At 39.7% G+C, this 26,045-nt stretch overlaps 1 long non-coding RNA gene across 1 annotated transcript; it reads left to right on the top strand.

Annotated features, from left to right (window-relative positions):
- The first annotated feature begins 6 nt into the window (after positions 1–6).
- Positions 7–26,035, top strand: LOC104913909. Its single transcript, XR_002120981.2, has 3 exons — positions 7–88; positions 10,756–10,826; positions 23,163–26,035. It is a non-coding gene; the product is annotated as an uncharacterized LOC104913909 (long non-coding RNA).
- Positions 26,036–26,045: the final 10 nt, after the last annotated feature.

Below are 26,045 nucleotides of genomic sequence, written 5' to 3'. Positions count from 1 at the left end.
CGGCCAAAGGAACTCGCTGAACTCAGCGGAAACGCGGCCGTTTCGAACGAGGGCCGGCCTCGAGGCGTGCGGGGCGGCGCTGCCTCAGGTACGGCTGGCTGAGGCAGGCGGGACGCGGCAGGCTCGTGCAGAGCCGAGCTGAGCCGAGCCGCCCCGTCCCGCCCCTCCCGCTGAGTTTCGCTGCTGCTGTGTCCTGAGGTGCGCGCAGTGCTGTGGGCGCTGCTGTGGGCGCCGTTTGGGACGCGCCGCCTACCGCTCCTCACAGCCTCCTGCCCTCAAGCGGTCTGCCAGCATTTAGGCGCCTTGTTAACTTTCGGCTGCGTTTCTTAGGTGTTACTGGGTCGTGTTCTGCTCTGGAATTACCGTGTAGCTTTGCTGTCACGTTTGTTTTTAAAACACTTCAGTTATAAACTTATTTGGGGAAAAAACCGCGGAAAAGGCTCGTTTACAACTAGTTTATGATCGCAGGGTGCGGGCGGAGGAAATGCCAGGTGAAGCTCGTGCTCTCGTGCTGCATCTTTGTTCAAATTACTCTGAAGGGCTCCTTTAAAAAGCGGCACACGGGATATTAAAAAGTAACGCCACAGGAAAACTCCTGAGAGTGATTCGTGTGGTTCACCTACGGCTCATTCGACAGACTGCGGTTTTTGCGTGGATGGTGGCTCTCAAATGGAGGAGCGGCACCCAGCTGTGCCAGCAGGCAGCCTGCAGCACCAACGGGCGGGGCGGGCGGAGCAGAATGCTCTATCCTGCATAGAGACCTTCCTCTACGCCTCGAGCTCCGGCTTCCTCTTGGTTGGCGAGTCCGAGCTGTGCTGAGTTTTCAGGTGGATGTCAGCAAGTGGATGTTTTGCCCTTGAAATACTTAAAAACTGGTGTTGGGCACTGTTTTGTAGATGAACTTTTATCAGAGCAAAAGAAGTGAGCTGGATTGCAGTCCTGGCATTGTCAGTGGTTCTTCTGGCAGCTTTTTGCTGGGTTACTACAAGTCATCTTTTCCATTTTCCATGTGCCCAATGAAGTGTAACTAAAATGTGGGATGTCCTTTCTTTTTTGTTCAATTATTTGCCACAACTACGTTGTCCTTTTTATTTGCCCTTTGAAATTGAACCAGCTCTTTTCAATGAGGTAGAAGACTGGTGAGATAGCTGAAGGGATGCACTTATCTCGCATGTCCATATGGAGTCCCGTCAGATGCCAGTGTTGAAGGACCCGCCCTAATGGTATATCATCCTTCTGTGCTGAGCTCATAAACACTTTTATTGGTATTCTTGGCCTCTGCCTTACTGTAGAAGGCAAGGGGAAACAAGATTGAAGCTGGCTTAAGCTGAAATATATTTAAGGAAACATGGAATTTGCAGGTAAACTAAGTGCTCAATTTCTAATAGACCTCTTGTTTCCCCAGTGCAGTCCTGAGATAGAAACCTGTTGCCTGAAATAGTGTTGCATGTTAGCTGTATAAATCACACCACCATCGAACACAGCTGCAGAAGGATCATGTGGTGCACTGCTATGATTTGGTGCTTCCTTGTTCCTGCATGTCTATGGACAAGAAGTGTTAAGTCTACCGAGAGGAGCTTGCTAGAGCTGGCATACAGCTTTGAGCAAGAGAGCTTTGCAAGTAGTCCACTGAGTGTGAGCTGGTGAAATCTAATAGCAGGTACTTGAACTGGGCAGGTAGAAACACTGCTCTTGATCCTGCCAGCACCCAGTTTGATGGCAACTGATTTGTCATCCCCAGTGATGCATGGAGATATGCGATTGGTGACTGCTGCTGATGAAACATGACAGATCAGTTCTAATTTTTTACTGGTGAGGACAGTTATTCATGGGGACATGCATCTGTCTCTTGCTATTTTGTTCGTGGTAAGAGGACTGTAAAACAGATACAAGTCTGCTTTTTGAGTATCAAACACCGAACGGTAGTGTATCTGAATTTGTCAGACATCTAGCTAAGCCCGTTTAAACAGCATGTAAAAGTAAATACTGTAGTCTAGAAGCACAGAGGACAGTCTTTTCTCTTCCTGAAAACCTACTGTATCAAGTTCAGTATTTCCTTCTGACTCTTGGGAGATTTACTCTCCCCTTAAATTTGCCACTTGCCTTGCAGAGGTATAATCTTTCTGACAGCACTCTGTATAAGGCTAAGTGGTGGAAGACAATGTGTAATCATCCCTGTTCTATTTCTTTGATGTTCCTCAACTGTGTTAACCTTAAAATTCTCCATGAAAGATGGTACTGCTCTGTATAAAATGCTATAATCCAGCTTCAGATGTAGGCTTTGGTGGTTTTTTGTGTCATGGAAACTGGCTGTGAAAATAGGCCTTTAAATGATAGAAAGGTTCTTTTTGATTTCGTGGCTCAGTATTGTACATAAATGTCCTTCAGCATGTGTGTGCAAGTTTTTCTTTTTGTGACAATTTAATGCAGGAAAAGTAATATTAAAGAGAACAAAGCATAATTAAATGCTTGCATAGATTTCTGTGATGCACAAAAGGGGTACTCTGAACTGCACTATTGATAATTTATTGCGTGGGTGTTTGACAAGCCCACATGTACCTCAGGATACAACTCTGCAGATGCATTCCTCAGCATTCTGCAGCACTGTTAATATTTTATTCATAAATCCTACTACTGAAACCATAAAGTGTCATAAACAGTGTTAGTGCCTGGGAACTTGATGGGTTTTGGCTAGTCGTATTTTGCTGTAAACTAATAATGGTTCTAACATACAAAGGGATAATTAATATATGCGAGGCATCTATAGCTTTAAAATTTGTTGTCTATTACTCTTTTCCTTTGAAAAATAATTTTCCAAAATTTTCATCTTTGAAACCTTTTATCTCTTTATAAAACAGAAAACAAATTTATCTATTAATAAAACACAACGGGGAAAAGAATATTTTGTTGTGACTTTGGTTAAGTTTGCCTTACTTCATGAAGTCAATACCTTTATCTAGAAGGTAACAAAGTTCTGCTTGTGTTGTCAAATGGGGAACGGATTCTTGGTCTGTTCTAGGTACCACATAATAATGAAGAGGCTGGGAAAGAAAAAATCAATCAAAACAAGTGGATGCCCCAGCATAGGTTAGTCAGTCAGAAAGGTGTGTTGATCAAAATGAGCATCACCTTCATCTTGAAAGCAGCAATGGCCCATCAGCCCATTCATGGCTCTTGCAGCTTAGTTCTTGCAGTGGTCATATTGCAGTGACAGCTTTGTTCCAGGTTTGTGCAGTGTGCAGTATATGCAAGTATGGCAGTCACCATTTGGTGCTGGGGCTTGAATTCCTCCCAAAGACTGTCAGCTCCAAAGCACTGCACTCCATACCATCCAGTGTTTTCTAGCCAGAACTATTTTTGTTTCATTTTTCTGGAGGAGTAACTGAATCCTTTGCTCAGCCACAGACCTTAAACACGATCTTGGCTTTAACTGGAAGTGCTCAGGTGCTTAAAGTCAGTATATAATAATTTGCTATTTAAAGATGCAGGTCTGATTGTTTATTGTTCTTTCTGTCTCATTTCCCTTCTTGCTGCTGAATACCAGTTGTTGGTAGAAGAGGGAAGATCTTTAATCCTCAGTAGATTTTTGGAGAAATTGACAGTTCTACAGTTCTGTTCTCTATTTCTTTGCAGCAGAAATGACCCTGCTGCTCTTTGTCACCAGTGTTTCCTTTTATCATTCTCCTGGCAGCTGCTCTTGCTCCATTTTGATGTCGGAACAACAAATGAACTCCCTCTGAAGCTAATGTCATGCCAGCAGATTTTGAAGCAGCAAGAAAATCATTTCTGTCTCTGAAGACAGAATTGGAGACCTTTGTGAATGAGCTATGTTCTTAAAATAACTCCACAGCATGTTATCCCCAGAAGGTGAAGAAGTTAAAACATCATGACATACCACTTGTATTTGTGTGAGCAGGATCCCTAAATAGTGGAGTGAGGAGAGAAGCAGGTTTCTTCCTTCTCCAAATTGAGTATAGTATCTAAGCTCTTTGTTTCTGCAATATCTCTTTCTGAGGGGGTAGAGGAGGAAGAAGCTAAGGCTCCAGTAATTAAAATAAATTGAATTATGTAGGTTGTAGGTTTAATCAGCGAGAAGAATAGCACTGCTGTGGTGGTGTTTTTAGGAATGCCATCCTTCAGAGATCAGCTAGCTTTTGTTCTGCCACTGATTCCAGTGACAACGAATTGAATGAGCCAGTTGAATTGATCCAAATTGATGACATGCCTCTTGCTAAGCATTTTGTTCACAGCATTATGGCTAACAGGTATGATTGTTTCTCATCCTTCATTCAATTACAACTGAAGCAAAGCATGTGCTAAAATTTGCTTTGTCAGAATTACTGTTTTGACCCAATACTCTGCAGATCAGATTCAGTGAAGTTGTGGGTAGGAGAAAAAACCTTTAGACTGTAAAGTTCTTGCAGGTGATACATCAGTAAATACCAGTTAGTTTTATTTGCTTTAGTTTTGTAGTGATAACACAAAGTCCAGCCTGTTCTTTTTCTTTGTTTTTTTCCTCATTTCAAGTCTGGATAGCTTCTTAGAGCTTGTTCATATAATGACTAATCTTTTCTAGCACAATAGCTCATAAATCAATCCTTCACCATGTCAGAGTGCCTTGAGTGTTGTAATAGGCCACGTTCATTCAGTATCAGAAAAGAACAATGCATTATGGAAACACTCAAACAGTAATTTTTAAATTGAGGTCTTTGCAGCAGGCACACCTATCCATTACAGCAGGGCAGTTTTGAGAATGCATCTTAAACACTGTTTTTCATAAGGTACAGAGAAGTGATTATTCCCTGTGGTCTTGCCAGTTTTACTGTATTTCTTTGTTGTACGCAGTCAAGATGGGAATACATAAAAAGCCAAAACATCTGGAAACTAATAGGAAACACTTGTAGTCTTGTTCATGACAGCATCTCACTTCAGCACTGTCTTCAGAGTTTGTCTCCTGTAAACTGGGATAATGTCATGCTAATTAAACTTGTTTGCATAGGAGATGTTGTAATTGATGCAACTTGAAGCCTGTGCTTTTATTTGGTCATCACAGGTATGGAAAAACAAATTCCAGGTTGACTCCAAACTTGCCTACGTATACAACAGTAGACTTTAGCCCATGATAGTAATTTAAAATGGACTCAGTTCATAAAATCAAAGGATTTATACGGCATCAGAATTTTCACATCTCCCTCATCAAGCTTTTCTGAATCATTCTGTTAAGTAAGTTGGTCATTAGGTTCCTGTGCTGTGGTGCCAGAGCACTTGGATGCTGTCGGTGATAACTGCTCACTAAATGACTGCTGAGCCTTCACACACTGAACTTCTGCCCTTGCCTGGAAGCCTTGGCAGTGGGTTTCATTACGTACACTTGTGAAGACATATTTCTGGGTTTTTCTGTGCCTACTGTATGTGAAGAGGGCAAGAGCTGAGTATGCATCAGTTGGTTGCATTTTATGTTCTACAGCTACGGCACTGGCATCACTCACATCCCTGATGCCTTTCCAATTCCTCAACATCACTGACTAGGCTTAAGAAAGTGGAAAGAAGCAGAATGCTGTAAGATCCCAAGATGGCCATGGGTTGGGCTTCAGTCAGTCTCCCTGTTACACAGAGGAAAATGATTTAAAATTAGTGTGCATTTATTTTTGTTGTTGTTTGTTTTTATTAGCACTGATCTTTGTAGCACTGTTACAGCCTTCTGCCAGCCGTTTGCCATTAAGCTGTTGCAGCAGGACATGAAGCTTTTTGTAGTTTCATTCCAGTTGGGCCATAGGATCTTGTGAATTGCGCTGGGTTTACACCCACTTGCAGACTAAATGACAGTGCAACACATCATCTAGAAGAATCTGCAAGCAGCCGTCTTAGATATCTTGAGTTTCTCCCCACTATTGCTTAAGACAAAATGAATTTAATATAATTATTAGTAAAGGAAAACTATAAGGACAGAATGCAGGAAGCCCATTAGAATGTAAACATTGAAATAACCCAGTGATTGGGCTTTGGTTCTGTCCTCGCCCCCTCACTCATCTTAGGAGCTGCTTTGTATTAAAAGTAACACATCTGCAGGACGGTGCTCCAACGTCTGAAACAAAATGAATTGCTTGTTTTCTTTTCTCCATTCTTCCAACCTCTGCATGTGCAGATCTCCTGTATGTTAACAACTTCTATCAATTGCTCATATGCAGGAAAAAAAATAGATATTAATGAAATATCTAGTGAAACTTAGATACTAAGTGACTGTTCACCATGGAAAGGAATACTCTTGAAGTTTATGGGCCTGTCTTCCGAAATGTTGATGTTGTCTTAAATCACTAAAACTGTGCAAATAACTTGCCCAATTTCCCACTCCTGGAGTGTTTGCTGGCAAATAATCACTTTATTAAAAAGTATTCCATGTGAAAAATGCTCTGCTTTATTGGGAGTTTGAATTTTGACTTTGTAGATTAATCCAAGAAATGAGTTGTAGGTGTATCTTGCTGACTGCTTGCTTTTTCAATCACTCTAGCTGTGGTTATTCTGGTAGGCTGGTATTTCTTTGTTTTCTGTTTTAGACAGCTGCTCAAGTGTTCATAGTTGCAATAACTGTTTTTTAAACTATAATGAGTGTATGAACGTGACCTGAAGTATCACTTTGTCAGTATTTGTACTAGAAAATTACAACAGCACAAAAGGTCATCATAAGCAAATAGAAAATAGTGCAGATTTAAGGATACTTAGAAATCTTCTTCAATCCTTAATTATCACGTGGTGAATTCTTTCTTCCAGTCTAGAAACTAAATTGTAGCTGGGGAGGTGCGTGTTTAAATCATATCCTGGAGAATGCTTGAGCTTACTTTTAAGAATGTTCATAAGTTACATTGGCTCAGTGACTCAGAACTGCTTGAATCTCATGCAGTGTCAGACTGACTGCATAAACAAGAGTTGTAATGTAAATACTGAAGTAAATGAGATAAATATGGGTCTGGTTTTCTGTGAATTTATCACTGATTTTGACTTCTGCAAACACTTTCTGGTATGAAAATGTCCCTTATTTTTTAAAAAAAGGAAACGTTCAACTGATTGTATATATATTTATAATATACTGAAATGTATGAAGTTACACGAAAGAATCCATATTACAGTAATCCTGCATATATATGGGAAAGGAGCACTGAGCGTGCATGGCAGATGGTTTCAAAGGAAATCCTCGAGAGCTGGGATTAAAAAGCAATTTTCAGCAAGTTTAAAATGGGGCTCCATATTTGGGTCACATATATTAACCCCTTCATCGCAAACTAATGAGAGAGGAGTCTTGTGGGGCTGTTATGGGAACGTTTCTTTCAACTGGAGCTGAGCAGCGTGCAGTGCCAAGGGAAGAAATGAGGATGTTGATTCTGGTGATAGTCCTGCTGTTCTGGCTGCTGCAGGAAGTGGAGCTGCGGTGTGCAGAGACAAGGCCTGCTGCCAGTTAATGGCTGTCCTTGTTTGGCTAAGGATCACTGGTAACCTGATTGGAAACAATAGATCTGTGGCTTCTTCAGGTTTTGGCTACCCACCCACACAGATTTAAACAAAGTCAAATGGTGTAGAATAAAATGCTCATAAGGAGTGGTGTTTTTGTTGTACAGAAGTTGGAATTTTCAAGGACACCTGAGGTATAAAGCTTGAGGTACTTAAATGCTACTTTGCTTCAGGTTTCTGAGCTCTCTTCCTGCCACTGCCAACTTGCACTGATTTTATTGGTCTTTAGATCAGAGTTCTGCATTTTTTTTTTTATGCCTCAGACACGTGTGGATAATCCTTTTCCTTTCTCCTACCTGTCACTTTTCTTAGGAACTTTCTGGTGCGTTGCTTTTGGTGTGTTTAAAAAAAATACCAGTTTCCATGCAACAAATTTATGCTTATTATGTTATGATCTTATGAAATTGCAATACGGTATTTTGTTTTTTGTCTGACCTTATGATAAATAAGAAATTGAACAGCTATGCAGGAATGTCTTATTCAGTCCTAAATACCAGTGAATGTGGGCTATGAGTTTTGCTTGAAGTATGTATGCTTCCAAATGGCAAACAAGCCCGTGTGTTCTCTGACGTTGCTTTAGGAGGGCAGTTTATTTATTTTAAAATTAGAATATAACCAAAGTTAGAGCTTAATGGTAACAGTACCATGCAAACATCATTCCAGGCTGCAGCTCTTCACATTAGTGTTTGAATATCCAGGAATATTATCAATATCATGCCTAAAAATGAGTGCAGTTTGACTTAGGTTTCTGAGATCCAGAGAAGCCACTGGGTCTGTAGCTGGTATAAATAGTACAGCAAGTTGGGGATTATTGGCTTTAGCCAACTTACACCAGCTAGTAAACACGTTAGGAATGTAATTCACACATCAGTGCTCCTTTATATGCTTCTGACAGTGTGAAGGGGAGTTATCTGACATGGGCTGAATTCTGTTAAAGGCTCCTATAATTCCGAGGTGGAAATTCAAGTTGAACTCTGAGTAATGTTTATCACTAAATAATGATATGCAGGAACTGCTATTAGTTTGTGTTCTCAAAACTAAATTTTGTGTACTTTGAATAGATTTGCTCAGCTTTCCCAGAAGAGGTGTCTGTTCTGCTAAGTGAATTATAGAATTAATTGCTGGTTTAAATTTCAGCCCATGGAGAAGTTAATTGGGTTGCTCTTTGGCTATTATATTAGCTGCATGTTAACAGTGAAGGACAATATACTTCTGAAAGGGCATCATAAATGTCCTGCTGGGATAACTAACTGCAGATATATCTATGGACTGTTAATTAATGCTGCTAAATAATAGGTGTTTTCTTCAGGACTGATCAGATATATCAGAGGTCCTATCTGCTCTTTAGAAAATAAAATTCTAATGGATGAAAGCGATACTATGAAATACTTACTAGTGTTCAGCTCTTCCACCAAAACCAGAAAGCTTCAGTTGTCTCATGATTGTTTTTTAACTGAATTTGAATCTGCTGTAAGAAATTTCTGTATGCATCTTGATATGGTGAGACTTAGCTTCGTGTGACCTTACCAGGTGCTTTTATTTTAGTAAAATTAGTGTTTCAGATGATTATTCCTGCACAAAATAAATTTACTCTTTCTTTATAAGTTGCCCAGACTACAGGGAGGCAATAGGTTTAAAAAAAAAACAAAACAAACCCAACAGACAGACTGAAGGCTGTGTGAGGTGGTACAACTGGTTACTTTCCCCCTACTCCCAGTTCTTTGAGACCTACTAACATCCTTGCAAGGAATGGAGTTTGTTGATGCCTGATGAGATGAGGTCCGAGCGTAAAGATGTGTGTTATAGGCCCTAGCTGCAAACAAAGCATCTCCTATAGTCATAACTCAAATGCAGGTTTTAATGCTTTTATTCTTGGAACCAGCGTTTCCAATTTGTGCCTAAATTCAGTATCCCAAGCTGTTGTCAGCCATTATGTGGCCAAGTTATGATATTAATTGAAATAGTTCTAGATTTTTTCTCCCTAATGCCAAAAGTCCATTTGATCATAATGCTATAAACACAGTTCAGAATTTTGACTTAGATTTTTCGAAACCTGTCCTTCAAATGAAGTCATGTAGATCAATTCAGGTTCTGCTGTTGCTGGTATCTTCCAGGACTTTGCTTTCAAGTTGCTTTTTGCACGTTTGTTGAAGTAGCAGATGATCTGAGCCATTTGTCTTTAGATGCATGTTAGAATCCCCTCTCTTCAGCAAACTTGCATCAACTTCTAAATAAAGGAATCAGTGTTGATTTTAGAGAACCAGTCTACCTGATTCACTTTGCTCACTGTGCCATCAAGTATTTGATAAAGCAGGATTTTCTCATACAGAGTTGAATGTCCATCCACGATGGAAGGAGGAGCTGATGCAAAAAACCAGAATGTATAAAGTTTTATGGGGGGAGGAGGTGGGAAGGAGTCCTGAATTCTCCTGTGAGGGCTAAATGTGAGTCATCGAACCTACAGCGAGGTGCAACTCTAAAGCAATATGGTATGTTGTTAGAATGTTTAAAAATAGTACAAAAGGGAAAATTCTCAGATGCTGTTTGAATGTTCTACGTTATCTTTGTTGTGAATCACATTTTCAATTAAAATAGCAACTGTCAGGGAAGATAATTCTAGTTCTTTGCAGCCTTCTGGAAGCCAATTCCTAACAGCAGAGGTTGGTCATGCAAGCAGGGTATTTGATAACTTGTTCCTGTGCCCCTTCCTTCAGAAGGGTACTGGAGCATTTTGGAAGGGGACTGCAGCACTGTGGCGATGGGAATGGAAAGCCAAATAACCCAGTAGTAGGTCTTCAGTTGTAATCAGAGGATGCTAGGGTGTTGTAATGTTGATAAATGCACTTTTCCAAAGCAGAATTGTGCTGTTATAAATATGTAATTCTCTATGAAATTGTCTTTTTTCAGAGTTCTGAGTATTGGAGATTATAATTCTTAAGTTAGTTAAATTCTTTCTTATGTGCAGAAACAGGAAATAATGAAGGTTTGGTTCCACTGAGTGCTTTGGAATTACTCTATGTACCTTTGGTAGTGTATACTTATTAAAAATGCTTGAAGTAGGTGACTGGAAGCAATAACCTATTCATCTCAAGGCTGTTCACTTTTAATGTAACTAGTTGGATGAAAGTGAAATCTTACATGCTGATAAATATGAAATTTGTGCTGTAGATGGACTTTTGCTCTTCTTACTGATGGTACTTTGAGTAGTGAGTTGGGGAAAACCAGATAATGGAAATTGATTCTTCTCTGCAGGTCTCGCTGACTGTTGGGCTTCGGCAGACCTAATCTGTGAAGATAATCGAGGCTCTTTAGCTCTGAATGCTGTAAGTGATTATTTTCTTTGGTTTTGTGGCAATCACTAGGAGCCCATTTGTCCCATGTAGAGAAAAAGGTGAAAATGCCAAATCACAAATAAATGGTGAAAATGAAGTTGATGCAGATCAGGTATGACTGTACGTGTGGTCTGGAAGTCATTCCTGCAAACATTTTATGGTTAGGAACGCTCCTCTTTCCCCTCTAGCCCTGCTGACAAAGGCAGTAGCAGAATCCTAATTTCAAATTGTCACTGAAGATACCAAAGTAAACAATATTTTGATAAGTTCATCAGGATTACAGATGGATTAGCAATTTGAGTATGGTGCAGGGAATGTGCTGTTTCTGTGTATATTGTATTCGACTGAGAGTGAACACCTGAGGAATTGGTACAGTGTCTTAGGCAGAAAATTCTTGGGAAGTCAGAGGGGTGATAAAACTTGAATGGAGAAGCAGTGATGTCGGGTGATGGTCCTAGCTGTTATTTAGCGTAAGTTGTTTGAGTTTTGGGTGATGTGATAACATAATAGGAGACATTTAAAATGTCTTTGTTTTGAGCTTCTTGCAGTAGCAGACTTGCTTGCTTTAAATCCTGCAAATGTGGAAGAATGTCTTCTGGAGCGTCTGGGAAATGGCCCCTGTAGTAGAGGGAGTCCAGCAATTGTCTGGTGCCTTACTGCAGGGAGACTGGAAACAATGTTATGTTTTTGACCTTGTTTCAGCATTGCTTTTGTATTCTTTAACATAGTTGCTCTTCTCATACCAAAGAAAACACAAAATTCTCTTCTTACCCCCATTTTTTTCACCCCGAATCTGTAAGAATTTCCTGACTTGCAGAACAAAGAGATTGGAACTAATTACATAGCCAACATCTGCACTGGGCTTAGTTATAAGAGAATATTTAACATAGATGCTAAACTGTTTTCTGACAAGAGAGCCTTGCCTGTACACTTCTTCAGGGATGAGGGTAGTCTCTTCATTTTTGGTTCATTAAAGACATTTCCTTGATCGGTTAGTCAGTCTTGTTGAAAGGAAAATAATTTTGCTTTTTAAATATCAAAATTTAATTAATGGCTCATCAGGCTATTTGTAACCAGCTACACTGGAGGTTATGATAGTGTATCACTTCAGTTCCAATGGCAGACACATCACATATGGATTGCCATTTTGATGGCTTTGAATGATAATCTGACCCATAAAAACTGAAGCATAATATGCAAACTGATTTTTCAGGCCTGCCTTATTCTTGGTGCCATCTGTGTTGGGATGGAGATGAGCCTGCTCAAAATATGGCTTGCCAGTTTTAAGCAGAGTGGTAGTGCCAATCACAGATGGAATTAAAAGAATAGCCTCATGTAAACAAGGAAAGAAGGAAGATTTTCCTGAAAGCAAGAAGGATCACTTTAAAGCATATTCTGTCTGTTAAATCCTGTGGCCTATGGAACATCTATCAGACTTTTCTGTGAGTTCTTCATAGGGACAAAGTAACCTCAAGTGTCTTTCTAAAATAAAAAATGAACCCTTAGCTTCCAAATGTTGCTATCTCACTAGTGTCGCCTTCTATCCCTGTCAAGTATATGCAGGGTATCCATGCAACAAAATCAATTACAGTATATTATTTTGTAAGATTTGTATTCTTAATTTGTTGTGTGAATCCTGCTGAAGTCATTGCATTTGGTGCTGGGCCACCACTTCTGAGTTCTTGTCCTTGTCAGTTAACAAAGATCTTGCAGCTGCAGGTGAGTACCTGTCTCTCTGCAGTATCTGTACACAAAACCGAAGGTGTTAAGCTCCCACTTTTCACTGTAATCAGTGAGGTCTGTCTTCTGCCCAGTTTGAGAGCCTCAGCTTTGAATTAATGACCTTGTCTTAGATGAAACCACAAGTGTATATTGGTACTGTTTATAATACAAAAATACATGAAATGATTTTCACTGGTTACAAATATAGTCCACAGAAATCTCCTTTTTTTTATCCTTTCTTAAATAGATTACATTGTTTAAGCTACCATACCCTTTTGCAGCAGGGAAGCGTGTAAAAGAAGCCACTCATCAATGATGCCATGTTCTTGACGCTTGAACATCCCTCTAGAGCTCTTTCAGTCTTTTATTTCCAGGCTAAATAAGCACCAATTTCAGTGGTATTTTATCTACTCCCTTTAATTACTGCTATGGAGAGAAAGTTTCTGCCGATGCAAATGTGTTATTTTGTCATGTCACATCAAATTGCATCAGCCTTATATTTAGGAACAGAAAGAGGGGGAAGCAGAGACAGGATGTGGCTACAAATTGAACTAAAGGGTTTTCTTCAATACAGGCTGAAAATAGACAATTGAGGCAGCGATGCTTTTTCAAGCAGAAATCCATGAAAGGGAAAATCAAATCTGTGATGGCAGAAGTGAAAAGCAGGCTGAGGGTGTGAGAAGGAGGAGTTCTAGATGGAGGTGTGGGCTGGTGTCATGGACAAGCAGATGAACTCATCTATGCTAACACCCCTTACACTGGCTGGTTGGTGAGAAGTAGCTTTAGAATGTCAGACCATGTACAGTTATTCTACTTCCTTCTGTGCAGGCTAAAAAGCTCTAGCCATGTTTCTTTTCTCTTTGTTGCTGGGCATGCCTCCTGCCCTTTCTTTTGTAATTATTTTACCTTCAGAGATAATTTGGTAGAAGTTCATAGATGCTTATTTTCACCAAAAATTTTAGCTAGTGGCTTTAATGTAGTTCTTAGTGCTACAACCAGTGTTTGCAGAAATTCTGGTGGAAGAATGAAATCCTCCAAATACTGTTCTAATACTGGCACAATACTGATATTCCAAGTTATGCTGGGCAGAAATTCTTTTATGGCAATATATAGTATTTCAGTTTGTTTCTGTTAACTACTTGCAGTAATAACTCTTAGTTCACATTTCTTTTATTGTTTTTCCTTCCCAAGGAGCTTTGGATCAGATCTTTGCTAATTATTCTTCTACCTTTGCCCTACCTCTACTGTACTTCTGAAACTCTGCTGATAGACGAGAGAACTGGGCATGGAATTTTTCAGTCCTAGTCCAGCAACAGGACAAAATAAAAGCAAGCCCCTGCAGATAGAATAAGTAGAATGTTTTTTTTTTTTTATGTCATTGTAGGGTGGATATCAAGCCAGTATCAGCTGGGCAAGCCGTTAACAAAAATGCCAAATTAAAACTAAATTGTGATAAATAGAGAAAAATTTGCAGTAACTATTCAAGTGAATGTAGTGCTTTTTCCCAAATTTATATTTTGAAGCAAGTAATTCTGGTTCTTCAAAAAATACAATAGTATATTCCCCATGGAAAATATCTCTTGCCCTCTCAAAACTGGACAGAAAATGACCCATTAAAATCAAATACGTAAGTTATACATGTGATACAACGTGCTTTGAAATGGTGAGGCTGATTGGAAGCTGGCAATTAAATTCTGAAAATTTGTCTGTTTGAGAGGCATCAGATCTCTGGGTGTGGATGTGGGCTGGAGGCGTAGTGGTGGCACTTATTTCCCAAGTTAGAAAAAATAATATTCATTTCTTCCTGCTAGGTGCTTGGATTTTCTTCTTGGAAACAATTGGTGACTTCTAGAGATATTTTTATTCTTGTCACCAAGGATAATAAAAAAGCATTAGAAGTGTAGAAGCTTGTTTATTTACAACATTGACAGATGTAAAAACAAAGCAGTATTTCACACTGAAACTAGACAGGCTGAGGTACCCAGCTCTTCATAGCTAAGTATTATCAGTCCTCCCAAACTGTAAGATATCAAAGTGATGCTGTCATATGATCTCTTAATTTTTGAATTCTTTATAACTGGAAAACAAACACCCATGGTGCTACATCCATGTACCCAGGGAAGCCTGAAGGCAAGGTTTGCCTTGGGCTTTATGTACAAAACTGGCACATAGGTGCATGATTGTCTGTGCTCACAGTGAGCAGGTTCACAAGTGGGAAGAAGGGCACAATGCTGACTTACAGTGTGAAGAGGCTTGTGGCTTAGACACAGTTGCAGTGTTTGGTGTTCTGCCATATGTGTCTTTTATATTTGGTAAATGCATCTCTCCTCCATGGCATCTGGTCAGGCCATAGATGGTCTGGGAATGCTTCTCCCAGTAGTGAAGGGAGGAGGTGAGAGAATCCTTGACGGATTCTAGTAATACTTCAGGAATTTTATGTGAATGAATGCTTTGTTGTTCACTTCCAGGTTCATGTACTTCCCAGCACTTAAGACAATCATGTCAAATTTTTCTTCCTCATGACTTTTTTTTAAGCTCATGAGAAAATTAAAAATGTTTCAGCAAACTATATTTTCTTAGCAAAGAATGCAGTACTATAGTACTTTTTTCAAAGCAAATCACAGAAATATTAAATAAAGGAACATAGCTGTTTTATAGTTGGCACATTTATTTTGAACTGAGTAGGTCTGGAAAATACTAGATTAAAACTGCAGATCAAATAAAGAGTCTGCAAGCTTTCTCCAGATTGTTCATAAAAAAAAAAAAACCAACCCAATTGATAACACTGCATCAAGAAAATGTTTTTAATTAATGTCTTTAGTTAAAGGAAAAGCACTGTGGCTCTCAAACATATTATTAAATCAGTATTGTTCAGTTGATGTGATGGGAGAAGACGCTTGCAGAGTGCTGTGTTGGATTTATCGGGGCATGTTTTAATTCTAGATCACTTGCTGGATTTCACAGCTATTTGTCTGGTGTTGGGATAATTTGGAGGGCTGAGTAAAGCCAGATGACTGTATTGAACTCATTTTGTCTTTGGCTCATTCTGGAAAGAAAAAAAAAAAAGCTATTTATAGGGTATTGTGTATGGTTAGGGTTTCTGTTCTTCCTGTTTCTCCAACTTTCTCTGGGCCCCTGTCTTTGTGCCATCACCAATAATTACATCAAATTAATTCAACATAATTGAGTTAATTATTAGATATGAAGGTTAGCACCGTGACTTCCATTGAACCAAAGCTTTTATCCCCATTCTACTGAGGTTTCATGAAATGTAAGCAAATCTGAGTCATGGGTGAAACCTAAGGCACCTCCCTTCCCGTAAAATGCTGATGTTGCTCTGAAGAACTGTCCTGCCACATTCATTCGTTCATGGGTGATAATGCCCTGTCTGTGAGGGGAATGCTCTGGAGTTCTGTGCGAGTACCCAAATACTGCAGAAAAAAAGAAATATTTGAATTGCCCCAGAGCCATTCAGTCAAAATTCAGATAGGTGGAATGATCACTGGTAGAAATTTAGATACATAGAGGATATTGAACCTGGTTTGGCTGGTGCGTATAAAAGAGAATTAGGACATGAGTTCCTAATGAGAATCAGAGGGTGATTTCTAATCTAAGCTCTGCTCTTGGTTTGTTGTGTGATTTTGTGCAAGCTACTTCATTTTCTGGAAGCACAATTAATTTTCTTGGGTGTTTTTGCTTCAGAGAGATCTGATGCTTGTGTTGTCTATTTGTACATCCATGGTTTAGGTGTAATGGGATGTTTGAATTCTCAGCACTTGTTCTCGAGATTTGTTCCTATTCTCATTTAAATGAAGACTTTCAAAATGGCTGCCGGACAGCTTTCTTTCACACAGGGCAGGCAGATGGTTTTTTCTCAGTGCCATGGAGAACAATGTTCCCAGTGGGGCCAGGTCCTCTAAACCATTGTTTAAGTCAATGGAGCTGTGCCAGCCTGTTGATATCACTGCAGGTCTGATCTGTGGGCAGTGGAGCTTATGTAGAATTAACGAAACTGGCCTCTTCCAGCATATGTCTGTTTTCCTTTTGAAAGCCTATCTTAGAGCAGAACTGGGGAGAAACAGCGAGGACTAAGCTAATGTAAGCAATATCTCATCTAATTCTCTGCTCGAGCAATGTTTAGACCCCTACAATTCAAATACATTACACTAGCTAACATCTGCCATTGCTGTCAGTTGTGGATTTTCATCGCTTCTGTCTTAGTAGCATCAAGTCATGAAGCACTGAGACCAGTTGTCACATAGCCCTTTCTGGAGTCACATACTGATTTCTTGAATGACGGGCTTCCTTCAGAATTTCTCTTTTTATTTCAAAAGAATACCTTGTAACTTTCTAAAATAAAAGCCTTATGTATAGAGATGAATGGTCCTCCCAAGGAGTAGGGGATGTGTAGGTCTTTTGTAGAACCAAAGAACCATTTCAGTTGGAAGGGACCCTTAAAGGTCATCTAGTCCAACCCCCTGCAACAAGCAGGGTCATCTACTAGACCAGGTTGCTCAGAGCCTGGTCCAGCCTGACCTGGAAAAGCATCTATCAAAGCATGGAGATTGTGTAAGACTCACTCAGCAGCTGGCTTTGTGAGGAGCATTCTTGTGGAATCCCACTGCAGCCAGTGGGATTGAGCCCTTGTCTCTGAATGAAAAGCCAATTGCTGGACTGTACTTTTTCTTTGCAACAAGCTTATTGCAAGCCAGACCTTTCCTTGTTTTTCTTATAAAACAATTTCTCTTTGGGCTAGAGTAGGCCATGGAGAGTGACAGTGAAGTTTCTGGGAGAACCTGAAATGTGGCTTTAAGAACTCACAGATGCTCCTAAGATATGGTGGGGCATCTGGCCATGTGATTGACTGTTGGTATGGTAACAATCCCTGATTAGTGAACTGTACAAATGAAAATCCTTCTTAAGAGGTTAAACACTCCTAGACTTGAGTGTTCTGTAATACTACTGCTTATAAACATTTCTCCCATCAGCAGGCATGTATTTTGCTCATGTTGCAGTGGGCCTAGAATTGTAGCCAGAAAGTTATTGTACTACCTGTCATGCAGTAATAGGGAGAACCACTGTTGCTAAACTGGAGCACTTAAAAATGCAATATTTACAAGAAAGGGAGGAATGAGCAGGCAGCTTTGTTTTAACGCTAATGGCAAAAAGATAAAACTCACTTCATATTGGGCGTGATCTCAAATATAAATACTTACAAACTTAATCAGTAAAAACTGAATTCATGTTGGCTGAACTTGTACTGAGTGGTTTACAGCTGGGAAGATAAAGTTCTTATAAGACTGGCTTTCAGAATTTTCTTTGTGAGCTGGAAGTAGTCACTGGGAAAAAATAGATTAAGTTGCACCTAAATCAGGGAGACTTTCGTCTGTGCCCCCATTGCTGCCTGAATTTGGTGTTTGGTGAGCATGCTGCAAAGCATATTTGTTTGATTAGTCTAAGCATGTTCATTAATTATCCAAAACTGGATAATCTGGCCTAAATGTTGGAAGTGCATTGTCTCACTGGTGTTAGATGGTAAGCCTCCATGTTTTGCTGTGTTTGATGTATTGCATGTCTCTGCTTTGTGATACTAAATGATACTGTAAGGTAAAACTCTTGTCCTGCAGCTTTGTTTGCTTGATTCACATAAGCAGTCTTCTGACCTGCACTCTGAGTTGTTTGTTTAATATTTAGGTGCATCACAGCACAACTTCTGAGTGGAACCAGTTTATCCAGCAATTTACCTTCTTCTCTGCCCTGTCATCATCATTATATACAGCTCTGATGATGCAAAGATTGAAGTTTGCACATTCAAATTTTTGCTGGAAGGCAACTTCTGGTAGTGTTCAATAGCATTAGGCCTAATACTGAAGCTGACAAACTGCCTGAAGCCCGTCTGACTGATGGCAATTCCTTGTCAGGCAGATGTTTGGATTTTTTTTGTTTGGCCAGTTTGTAATTTCCTGTATGCTGATACTCTTATAATGCTACCTTTACAGCACAGACCTATGTTGTCATTTAATTGTTGTTTGACATTGCTTGGTGCATGCAGCAGAGAAGCAAAGCAGAGAGCAGAGGAGAACAGAAATAGAAGTGAACAGAACAAGAATGTCTGACTATCATCATTCATGCAATAAGACATTAGAGATCGTATTCAGAAAGGACAGAATCCACAATAATGACAGACCACAGCTCGTCAGAAATCATCATGTCAAACCAGCAGATCTTAATAAAAGCTCAGCATGCTGGAGAGATGTGTTTATTACAATGTGATTTTGGCATTGTACATGCTCACCCATACACGAGAAAGGGTGTATCTACAGGGCAGGCCATTGCCCAGGGCTGCAAAGCATTCGGTAGCTGTGAGTGAATGTGACTCGTAGGGACGGACGTTTGCTGGTTTGCCTAAGGCAGCAGAACTCATAGAGCTGGCCTTGAACACAGTCACTGTTCATTCTTCTGTGACCTTCTAGGAAATATGGAAAACCTATTACAGTGCAGTAACTAGAGAAGAAAGGACTTCACTGAAACAGGACAAGTCTGCTACTCTGCTGCAGGAAGCTGTAAATATATTTAACAACTTTGTCCAAAATCTGAGGCTGTTCCCACATTCCGTGTGGGAAGCTGTGAAACGTGAAAGGGAGGACAGATGTAACCATATACAAAGACAAAAGAGTGGGGGTTCTACTCAGAAGCAGCAGTTCACTCGGGTGTTGTCCTGGGCTGATATCAGATCTCGAGCCAAGATGTTGTGTGGTTAAAGAGGTTTCAAGAAGCCTCTCATTTTATTCTTATTTTGGCAGCTAGATTATTGCTTCTCTGCACAGAAAATGTTACCATCTCATTTTGCAGAAATGTCACTTCTGGTATTTATATTCTAATACAAACAGGCCCGGGAAAGGCATGGCATGTCAGGTTACACAGCTAAGCTATGAATCTTTAATAGTAAGTTGATTGGTGATTTTTTTTTTTGAGTATTATTGGGCATTTATTTTTTTTATTTTCGAGGAAGACAATTTTGGCACGTTAGGTAACTGTAGACGATTTCAGTGTTGGAATACCTGAAATAATATATAGTAATTTTTGGTGGGGAAGGAACATCCCAAAATAGGCTATTTCTGTGCTGTTTTATGAATACTTGCATAGCTGTGAATATTCTGAAGCATCTTCCTAATTAAAACTGCACTAATGCTGCTCAGCAGATACTTTACATTATTTTTTCCTCTTTTTTTTTTTTAGAAGTTTTGATTGCTCAATCCTAATTTGCAAAATCCTAATTTGCAAAATCCACCATGTGTTTCTCAACAATTTGATGGAGTCCAAACAGAGCCTACTGACACCCAGTATGGGTGTATGGTTTTCTTGAATATGTGCTGCGATGAGCTCGTAAGAGACTATGGGGCAAGAACCTCAAGCTCTGGTTCCAGCTTTTGTGTCCACGTGTACCTTCAGTGGAACAGCCAACTGTGAGAAAGAGAACCACTGGATATTCTGTTTTCATAGATATTTCTCTCCAGCTTCTGTCTTGTGTGCTTGGATTTGTGTGAGATGGCAGCAGTCAGCAGCGATGTGTTCCCCACCAAAGATCCTGAGATGGGTTGATGGTTGGAGCACTGGGTTGGCTGTGGGAACCCCCGCAGTCCTGGTGAATAGCATTCAGCACTGGGGACCCTTGTTGCCCTGTGGACATGGGGATGTCTCTGAGCTGTCAAGGCAGTGCTCCAGACTAGCTTTGTGTCAGTTAAGTGACCAAATTAAGTGAGTGTTTCAGCTCCTCATTGGAGTCTCTGAAGCCCAGCGTTGGTGGCCATTTAACTAGTCTGAAGGGAGTGAGATTCAGGCTTTTGAGCCATAGGGATTTTTTTGAAAAACGCACTAGCAGGAGGAAAAAACAGCAAACCATCTGAGCAGTGGTATAGTGTTGTGTCAGTGTCGTGGGTTCAGGTATACACAGGGTCAGTTTACAGGCTCGCTAGTACAGAGTGCAAGATTAATTGGCTTTGGTCAGCTTTTGCTTCACTATTTGAATATCATTATCAGGAATGTAAATGATTATGCTATGCAGAGAAATACCACAATACTCTCAGTGTCTCCTTTTATACTTGTCTCTTTTTAAACAGAGCTTTATCTAAATGCAAATCTGATTTCAGCCTTCTGATTAGGACATTATACAGTCATCCATTCCAGAAAAGCATAATTAGTGTATTATTTTATTTCTGACTCAACAGTTCTTGGTTTAGATAGTTTCTGTTGTACAGTGCATAAAATTTAAGTTATCAGAAGGAAATTTACATTATTAGTCACGATTATAGCCAGACTTTGTGAGGTTGAAGGTTTTTTTCTTGGCAGATAAAAATGGTAACATTTGTAGGATGTTTTTAGAACAAAGACAGTAGTGCAGATTCTTACTATACTTCATTGTCCTTTATGTGTGTATGCAAAATGGGCAAATTACTTCAAGTTCTGATGCAAATGCTCTGATGCAGTGTGCTGTACAAGTACAAAGTTAAATGTTGGGAAGAGGCAAATCTACGCTATTGCATTATGCTAAGAAACTGTAGAAATTCACCAGGTTAGTCTGATTGAATGGCTGTTCTGCCAAACAGCATTAGGTTTTCGGTATTCTCTGGTAGACTTACAGTGAAGTGCCATAAGAAAGCTAACAGTTGCTTTCAGGAAGCAGCGTAGGATTATAGCAAATTTGGGAATTCTGTAGGAAGAATTAGGAGTTTTCTACACAGTAGAAGACAGCTAATGTGAGTTGTGCTGTCATTATAGCAGTTGAGGGAAATTGCTATGAGGGAGTTTTTTCCTCTGCTGTAAGTGTGGAGACTTTCTCAAATTCAAGTCTTTCCAGTGGCTGGTGGTTGTGAATTCTGCAGGCTGTGCAGTGCCTTCTCAGCACTCTTCCTTCCAGTCCTGCTGGTGACGTTGCCCAGTCGCAAGAAAAGCAAGAACAAATTGGTTCTTCTCTGCTGTACTTTTGCTGCTGGTGGGTATTATGCATCCTTCTTCCCATCTGGGTTTTTATAACCAAGTTTACAAGTTTAAAAGAAGATTAAGAGAACGTCAAGGGCAGGCAAGTCTTTTTATAATAAACAATGAACGTGTTTTAAAGCTTTGCTTTGTGTTGGGAGAGGCCTGCTTATGACTTATAAGTGAAAACTGCTGATAGTGAAGAAACATGAGACCCCCAACCTTCCCTGTCCCTGCCTGCTGTTTATGCGAACGTTTTCTGTCACTGTGGTTGATCATCTTAGCCAGCACTGTAAAAGTCTATGAATGAGATGCCCAGAGTGCCCAAGCAAAACTGAGGCCTGCTCTGGTTAAGTTCTTTTACTATATTTCTGTTTTCAAGGTAGGTCACAGACTTGGAATCATCCTACTTGATTTAGGCTTGGAACTGCAGAATCTGTATTAAAACCCTTGTTTTGCTACTCCTGCATTCAGTGGAGAGATTAGGGAGCAATTGAGTCTCTGTGTTACCTGAGCCACATTTTGGAGTTTCTTTATCATTCTGCTGGTTGGAGGGGTGGCACAGGGATCTCTTACTGAGCTCCAAGGGTGTCATAACCCTTTTTCTCAAATGCTAAAGTGGAGTGAATGCAAACCAAAAAAAAAGCTCAGAACTGATGTTCAGCATAGGTTTCATTGTAAAGAGAGAAAATGTTTTAGCAAAAAGATTGGAAGTGAATGAGAGATGAACTGCATTCTGGGGGTGTTCAGATCACTATTTTAAGCTGAATGTTTCCGTGCAAATCCATAATTAGCAAAATTGATGAGCTGACAGATTGAGTAGTTGGGGTGGAACCATTTTGAAAAGTCAGCTCTTAGTCTGTGCTTCTGAATCTTTGTTAAATCTTTTTGCCCAGTATTTAAGTCCTTAATTATTAAGTGGGTGAGGGTGAATGACTTCTATTGAACAAATGTGAGTGAACAGAGCTTGAATCAAACAAGCATAATGAAAAGATTACTGTAGCATTGAAGGACCAACTTGTTGTCCTCGTGGTGGAAGAATGGTTTTCTAATTGTTCTTGAAACCCAATGGAAGCCATATTTTGGCTGTGAATAATTCCCAGGAGGTATTATTTGAAGTCTTACCTCATCTCTCTTACTTTAATAATAGAATATATCAAATATTCAAAACCAGGCACACCCTAGGAAGCTCAGAGTGCACTGAACAACTCATCTGTTTTAGATAAAGATGGGACTGTTCAGTGGTGGGTGAGGCTTTCTGACCTCAGTGACCTCCCAGGACCAGTTCAGTTTTGTCTTTGTTACCTCTCAGTTCTGAGAGGAGGGAATGACTGGCAGAAGAGAAAGCTTACAAGGATGGGAGCCAGATAATTTAAGTTTTCATACCAAGACATTGTGATTTCGCACTCAGCTGTAGTGTGAAGTGTTTGAAAGTTAACTCTGGTCATCACCTACTGCATCTACTTCTGAGTTACCTGTAAATAATTAAAGAAACAAAACGTCCTGCATCTTGTCCATGGAATCTTTCCTTAAAATGTTATACTATTTGTGTCCTGAAGATGTTTATTTTAGAATTCAGTAATAATAACCAAATGAAAATTAACCACTTTTGTTTCTGATGTGTATTAGGCTTCCTGGCACTGCCTGCAAAACCACAGGACTGCCATTGCCATATTTGATGTTGGCATTGCCCATCTACCCATCTCAAGAACGTTCCTTATCTACTTTAAGATCCCCGGATGTCAGTACTTTCCCAAGGACTGTGTAAGGAAGTGACCATCCTAAATTAGTTTTGATAGTCTTTACTTCATCAGTTCATGAGATAGCACTTAACAGTTACTCCCTTAAAACTCATCTTTTTCTCTTGAGGGCTAGAAAAAGATTTTCCTTGTGAAGTGTCATCATAGCTTTTCTTAAGGACTTCCATGGCACCCCTCACTCATTAGCTGTGACTTTCCTAAGGACCTGCAGAAGGAGACTGTTACAAAACTTGCCTGTTGATAGCAGCTAAGCAGCTGGTGAGCTATATTGTGTGCTCTATTAGTCTGCACAAAAACATGTTCGGATTGCTGTCACCTCCTCCCCATTCCCATCCCACCTGTTTGGCTCATCTGCCTCATCTTGTGACTTGTCATCAGTCTGCCTTGTAAATAGTTTGTGGCAGAAACTTTTTCATGAGATACCTGTATAGGTATACGCAGAAAGAGGAAGTACCTACCATGACTGAGCCTGAGCTCTTGGCTGAAGATTATGGCCACGATTCCAATGCAGATAATAATGCTAATATTGCAAGACTTTTTCTCACACGTCTTCTGCAGACAAAGAGCTGTACTGCAGCAAACACTTTACAGGATGTTACGTTTTTGAATCCAGCTACCTGTTGTTGAATTGCTATAGTATAAATTTCACCCCGTCTTCAAACCTTTGCTATGGCTTAAGCTTTAAAGATATTGCTGTAAATCAGCAGAGCTCTTGTTCCTTTGTAGAGAGATGCTCATTTGTACCTACTTGATTTCACCACGGTCTGTTTTGTTTTACTAAAAGTAGAAATCACAGCAGTAGATATCTCATTCTGATGGACATTTTGTAGATGCTCAGTGAACAGCTTTTTGCCACTGTGAGAAGTACCAGTGTCTGCAAGTGTTCATATTGCAGGTGCTTAGAAAGATGATTTTTAAATGTTCCAGCATTATTGTCCTATGGTATTTATTCTGTTGTGCTTCAAAATTCTTGAGAGATACTAAATTCCATAGCAGATGGGAACAAATCTGTATCACATTCAACAGAAAATCTCCACTATCCTAGTCACTTCTTACTTTCTTATAGATATTTTTTAAAATATAAATGTAGTTGTCTGTACGTGGGGTTTTATTTTAAGGCGACAAACCCTGTCCTCTTGTAGTTATAAAACTTTGTTCAATTGGAGCAGTTTTTTGTTAATGTCAGGAGCTGTAGCTGCTTGGCAACTGAATGGATGTAAGGAACTCTAAGGTATGACCCTTTCAAATCTGTGAGAAAGTTAATGTGAGTTCTGAATGAATATTTTATGAAATCTGAGGAGACTAGAACACAGTGTCTGATTCAAGGGTGCAGTGTTCCTGCAGCAAATGTTGGAAGGTACCAGGAACTTTATTCTCTGTTTCTGTCAGAATATCAAAGAAATTAAAATAGTCATATGGATGATGAAATGTAAACCTCCATAACCTACTAAGATGGGGTTGCTTAAATAATTCTTCCAGTTTTTAGTATGTTTCTGATAGGACCTGGATAGATTGTGTTATACGGTGAGATCAGCTCCGAGCTGACTGAAAGCAACGCTTACAGCAGGCTTTATTTTGGCCTACACAAAGGTCTGAGATGTTGCACAGACTGTGCTATTTCTTAAAGGGTTGTCGTGAAATACATTTGGATCCAAAGTACTTAGAAAAGTACAGTTTGGATTTAAATTGCAGCCTTTGCTTTTTTTCTGTGCATCTTGCAAACTGTTGGAGAAGTATTGCAGCCTCTTAGAAATAATCAGTATGATCCCTAGCAGCCCATGCACAGGATGGTTACTGTGGTACTGTACTCAGAAATTGGCCAAAGACATTGCTTAAGAGAAGGAAAACGTAAATAAATCCAAGTGATGGGTGAGTATTATAAAGGGTGCTACAGTACTGACATATAGCTTCATTATTCAGATACTTATGTATTATCTTTATTCTTAAAAGAGTAATGATGTAGAAGTGCTATTTTCCAAATGTTAATTCAGTTCTCTGCAGATGGCAACCATCTGTTAAATGACAAGTCCTGTACCATATTTGAGTAGCACTTTATATAGCTTGGATGGACGTATTGGTGCAATACATAAATGGAGTTACCGAGGTGACACCTGGTAGATTTGTTCGTTTTCTGTTGCTTTTCCGAAAACCAGAGAATTTCAAAGCTCAGTATTTTTTGCATATCTTCTGTATGTTGAGTTAAAGCTTGACATTCACAAGCCAGTCCACAACATACTCCTGAGAGAGTCACAATGCTAGGAAATACCTTTAAATTACAACATAACTAATTATCAAGGCCCTAATTCTACAGTGTCACCATGTGGATGAGCTCTTACAGATACTCACAGGAAACACTGCAAGCTTTTATGAGCCTCAGGATCATCATGGCTTAACAAGCAAACAGCTCTTGGAGCTGCCAGTACTCCGTTATTTTCTGTTGTTGCTTTTTTTGTTGTTTGTTTTTTGGAGGGAGGGTGGTTGTGCCTGGTTTCTTTTTTCTAGGAAAATAGTAGCACTGTATTACAATATAGCTTAGTGTTACAGGAGTAAAGTGATCTTTTCTGCATATTTGTTTGTTAGCCAAGCAAGTTCTGATCCGTTTCATATTGTTTTTTTCTAAAGATTTTTTCAAGTTATGGTGCTAAGTTTTAATTCACATGCCTTGCTTTTGTTGTTGTAAAATTGCCTTATGCTTTTATTACTGTGTTTTTGATAAAATTCAGTGAGTATCCTGACTTGTGTTCTTGATTTT

Source organism: Meleagris gallopavo, chromosome 21 (genome assembly GCF_000146605.3).
Source record: "Meleagris gallopavo isolate NT-WF06-2002-E0010 breed Aviagen turkey brand Nicholas breeding stock chromosome 21, Turkey_5.1, whole genome shotgun sequence".
Classification (NCBI taxonomy): domain Eukaryota; kingdom Metazoa; phylum Chordata; class Aves; order Galliformes; family Phasianidae; genus Meleagris; species Meleagris gallopavo.
The sequence above is the reverse complement of the archived record's forward strand: the minus strand, read 5'-3'. Positions and strand labels throughout refer to the sequence as shown.